Genomic DNA, 6,000 nt, shown 5'->3' with positions numbered 1-6,000 from the left:
TTATCTTTATTTCAACTAAGAACTTAATTTTGCAATTTGTTATCTGGAGTTAGTCTAATATTTGTAAGCTAATATTTTCATTATTTGTACATTTTATAGGAAAATACAAATAATGTAATGACTATTGTGTTAAAACTCATTATTTTCCTCCTAACAATGTGCACTGAAACCCATGTATATATTATAGAATGCAAGTATGAAAACTACGTATCTCAAATTAGCAATGAAAACCACTTATATAATTCTCATGCAGTATGCAGATAAAGAAATAAAACCTTGTATGTCATAATTAGCAGGAATGACATTACAATAACACAAAAAAAACCTCTACAGGCATCAAAAATATTTTATTAGTAATCACATAAAAAAATTGTATAACCATTAATTGAGGGGGGCGAAAGAAACAGTTTTTTGTCTCTGCTGTAAAATTTGCATTTTATGAGATACAAGGTTTTCATTCTAAGCCATCGATATGATTGTGACGCTTGCCCGCCTTCTCTATATTAAATATCACGTTACTTTACGTTATAATTAAACCCAAAACGAGTTTTAATAATCTAAGAAGCAATTCAGGGAAAAAGGTATTTCGGCAGTAAGCCTACTCACGTAAAATGCGGCGAGGAATCTATGCGACGTCGTAGGTTATAAACAAAGCGACGAACAATAGAATATGTAATTCATTTAAGCAACCAACCATCTTCGCCCTTTATTTTTCACGTTGCTATAACCACACATATTTACTTACTTCGGGATATAATAGTAAATATGAACGAGTTATGTACACAAATGGACATTTTTCTTTCGCCACAGCTGAACATGTACATTGGGACGCCATCTTGTGACCGACGATCTACAGACTATATTTATATTTTATAAAAGTATAAAATTTAATTGTGAAAGCAAGTTTAAATACTTTTTAATACATAGGATTGAATATATATGTATGTACATATAATTATTTATGCCACGTTTATCTTTTCTTTTTAATTATTAATATCTAGTTTATACTTCCACCACCAGGGCAGGGAAATTTCAGCAAAATTTATGCGCGCGCATCTCATCCCTGCCAAAGGGGAGTTAGTTCGCTCCTCCCTTCCTTTCTTCGTTCCCGCGCTTTTCTCCCTATATAAAGGGAAGTTCATCCACCTGAAGGCAGTTGATCGGCCCGACGGCCAGTGAGGCTGGAATCCGCCCACTGACCACAGGACGATCTTAGGGGGAGCAGCAGAACAACTGGCTATCCGTTTTCTGCAGCTCGCACCCCTCCTTCGCGAGTCAGGGCATCCGAGGACCTATCTCGGCATAGGGAATTTGTCCCCCCCCCCCCCCCTTCCTTGATGCTAGGGTGTATAGTGTAATTTTGTGCATGTGAAGTCATCGCAGACGAACAACTGAACCGTGTAATTATCTAGGACAATTAAAGTACTCTTGTGATCATAACATCATTCTCAGTGAATAGTTTAGCCCCATCCCTCACCCCACTAGCTATTCACCTGCATACCAGCCGGATGTGAATCCTGCCTCGAGAACAGCTCGACCTTCTCTACACCTGGAAACAGGATACCTGGCTCTCACCCAAGAGGGCTCGGTGCGAGAATTGTATATACAAAAGAGAATACAGTATATTTGATATAATTTCTTTAAAAATAAATACTTTCTTGTCCCTCCAAACTTCCAATGACATTTTGGAATTTCCTGCGTTCTTTTATATTTTGCTTAACGCAGCCCTTCGTGTTTGCATTACAGCAGTATTCGGAGAAGGTCCAGAAGCCTTGGTCACAGTGTACGTGGTGGGAAAACCTAGCATTTTTCGATCCCAAGGAATTTGTGCAGGGGCAGCTCATTGTATGTTCACTCTACTAGTCAAAGCAGCGAGTTAGGTTTTTTTTTCTATTATCTCAGTTTACTCAGAACGCTTGAATCTTGTCGACCTCTTGGAGTGGAAATATAGTTCGTTTGAAATCTCTTTGTGATTCTAATACATTGGTATTCACTGTAAGGTAAAGCATTTTTCATTAGTTTACAACGAGCATTCAGACATTGATAGCCGAATATTCTAAAGTGATAAACAAAACAAACACGAACTTGAGTAGCAGCAGACTAGTTAATCATGTAGCTCTAATTATTTTGCTGATTTAATAAGAATACTCAGCTGTTCGGGCATTATTGTAAAATGTAAAGGATTTATTTTCTCCTCGACTAAACGACATTGTCTTACGTATGCATATCACTGTGTCTTCTATTCAAATACTACAATTCAAATATTTGCAAAAATTACTGGTACATTATGAAAGGTCATTCATATGTTTTTATGACAATGGAAACGAAGTCTAAATTTAAACAGAAAAGTGATGTATCTTGACAGTTAGGGTTGAGCCGTCACAGTGGTAGACTGTGCAGATATTCAGCTCTGCGTTGCAGCAGGCTTCATCTTAACCATTATGCTGCCTCCAGCAAAGATTTGTATATTGACTGAACAATTTAATTCTTTGAAATATGATAATGACGAAGCTATCATGAACACATTTACTTGTCTGTTTGTATGCATGAATTTGTGAATCATAAAATAAACTGGTTGTTTTGGAAGTTGATTTTGATTACTTATGATTATAGTGGTTTTTAGTTCGATAATTCTGACAGGTGAAGGTTTTGACTGACTGGTGGGTCATCGTAACAATTTTTAATTCAGTAATGTGCTATAGTATGTCCGAGGACAGGTTTCTACAGGAGCCAGAGGAGTCGATCGCCATCTTGGATTTTAAAGACACGGCGGCCATCTTGGATAAACTTGATCTTTGACCTTGACCTTCAAAATATGCCAAAATTGACCAATACGCCAAAATTTCCAGTCTCTTTTTCAAGGGAAAAAATCCCTTTTCGAGATAAAAATTTCCCGTTTTAGACCTCAAAAATGCCAACGGCTTGAAATATCCATATTGAGGCTTAAGAATCAATATCTACATCCTCTGTAAGCCTCCGAGGTCAAGACCTTGATAATTAGTATACCGAAGCCACCATTTGTAATTATGACGCAGCTGTTGCACATTATCATTACAGCTGCCATTTTGAAAAACCGTAATTTTTATGATAGAAAATCGGATGGTTTTAAATTTATAAAAATAATAATTAATAACATTTTTATAAAAAATATTTTAAAAAAACCCTGTTGCAGTAGTATGTAAATGGGCATAATGGCACAGGGTTCAGGGTGTGGTGCTTAGTGATGATCTGCTATCTAAGATTCTGACATCATGGCGGCCATCTTGTATGATTTTGACCTTGAACATGAACTTGACCTTCAAAATTTGGCCACAATCCACTAAAATCAGCCTAAATTTTCAGAATTTTGGAAAAAATACCGCCAAATATTTAAAAAAAATTTGATTAAAAAATTCCCAATTTTGCAGAAAAAATTCTCGGTTTTGAGAGAAAATTTCTTGTTTTAGACCTTAAAAATGCCAACGGCTTCAAAATTTCTAAAAACGGGTAAAAATTCCTTATCTACAGCCTTCGATAAAACGTTTCTAGGAATAAAGATTCCATGACCGCCATCTGAAATTATGTCCTCACCATTGCAATTTCCATTACGAGCGCCATCTTGAAAATCTTTATTTATATCCGATATTAATGCCAAAAATTTAACATTTAAAAAAATTAATTAATCAAATTTTAATAAAACCTTATTTTAAAAATGTATTTATATCATGAAATCCTCAGTTCAAACCCAGAGAGCAAAACAAAAATATGTCAGGTCCTTTCTCCACAGAAGCCACCGGCAGACTGACCTCCCACCACTAATGCCAAGGTATATATATCGACAGCTATTATGACCTAATGTACGCCATCTTGAAAATCTTTAATTATTATGCACGAAATTAAGGAAAAATTCCTAAATTCATTTTTAAAAATCTGCATATAATATACTGATTGATTCGATCAGTCCTGTCCTTGGTTCGATACTGGGGTGATGCAAAAAATAATAATTTTATCTAAAAATAATCATTTCAATAAATATAATGGATTGTCCTAAAAGCAGCATAGAGTATTGGATATAATGACTATTGGAGATAATGACTATTGGTGCCAAATGACTGTTGTGGCCAATAGCTATTGGAGCCAATGACCATTTGAGTCAAAAGACTGTTGGAGCCAATGACTAATGGAGACAGAGAATATTGAGGCCAATGACTGTTGGAGCTAATGACAATTGGAGCCAAAAGACTGCTGAAGCCAATCACTGTTAGAGCCCATGACTGATGGAGCCAATGACTGTTGAAGCATTTGGAGTAGGGTTACCAACTATTTCACCCTGACCATAAGGGACACTGAACCCCACCTAATAGAGCGGGGGGTCCGGGGGCCCTCCCCCGGAAAAATTTGAATTTCTAGATGCAAATTGGTGCTATTTTAGCAGTTTTTGTATCTGAAAATAAATTATGCACTTGGTTGAAATGTTAAAATTTATTGTAAGGCCTAATAATTTTTTGAGTGATGAATTTAATATATAAATATATGATAATAAAGATAACTTTATCCTTTTTCAACTCAACACAATATCAACATAAACATAACAGACTAAGCGCGGACGAGTGATGCCACCTGTCGGCGTCAACATGAACTGTTTGGTGGCCAGTGAACTGCGGAGTGAACGGAGCCTCGCAATGTCGCAATACATATAACAGGTGGTGCGGCGCAGGCGGGAAAATACTTTTTCAATTTTATGCAGGTGTGTGAATTGAACTTTAAAAAAGATACGGGAAATATCACGTCCCGTACTGCCTATGTACGGGATAATTCTTTTAGTCACAGAATACGGGAAATCCCGTACAATACGGGACGGTTGGCAACCCTAATTTGGAGTGTGGAGCACTTGGAAGAATTGGAGCACTTGGAGCTGATGTAGATATTGGCGCAGTTGGAGCTGTTGCATCAATTGAAGCATTTGTAGTACTTGGAGCTGTTGGAGCTGTTGGAGCTGTTGTAGCAATTGGAGCATTTAAAGCTTTGGAGCACTTGGAGCTCTGGCCAATTAGAGAAATTGGAGCATTGGAGCTCTTGGAGCAATTGGTGTTTGGAGTCTATCACATATTGCCGAGAACGTATCCATGTAACGAGATCGTATCACACCACATCGAATTGTCGTCCATATGTGCTTCCTTTTTGACGACAAATGAGAATCGATAAGTCTGTACTCAGGACATGATTAACCACATGGTTCGAAGACGAATAGTACATAGGGTGACATTGAACATGACATATTAAAATGTTGGTCGCATAACGTTGAATATTATCTCTTGGTTTGGAGATGCTTGGTCTATGCATATGGTTTTCTACATGAACTGATTAAAATGTTCACCAAGTATCGACGAAAAATATCTTATGGCTACTTATTGTACGCAAAATACATGCCTGACAACTGAATATACGTGCCTGACCAACGACTAGACACACCTTGCCACCTGCTTGACGTGCCTGATCATTAAATACGTGCCTCGTGACGGACTGAATATTCCTAACCAACGACTGGATGTGCCTGGCCGCCAATTATGTGCCTGGCTACTGAATATACATGCCTGGTTAATCAACTGATATGTATAACTAACTCGAAAACACATGTCAAGGCATTCAAAGGACTCGCTTCGCCTTCTAAGAAAACTGTATAAATCAGAAAACACTAGTAATTTACTTGTTTGTATTTGTAGAATTTATGTAAGAATTTTTTTATATGAATTTGTGTTGCTTTATTTCACGAACCTGTAACGTTTATGATAATTTTAATTAAATTAGTATTATTTTACCTGAAAAAAATACTTTATTTCATCAATCAAGGAAATAACCGAGGACGGATATCATTCGAAACAATCATTATTTAAATTTTTTTTATGTATTTTGGATTTTTTCCGAATTTCTAGGTCAATAATTACGAATTTCTAAGATGTTGTCCAAATGTCAAGATGGCGGATACCGTGAGAGATAACTGTCTGTTAATAAATAATACTG

This window comes from Bacillus rossius, chromosome 2 (assembly GCF_032445375.1).
Source record: "Bacillus rossius redtenbacheri isolate Brsri chromosome 2, Brsri_v3, whole genome shotgun sequence".
NCBI lineage: Eukaryota > Metazoa > Arthropoda > Insecta > Phasmatodea > Bacillidae > Bacillus > Bacillus rossius.
Note: the sequence above shows the minus strand (reverse complement) of the source record.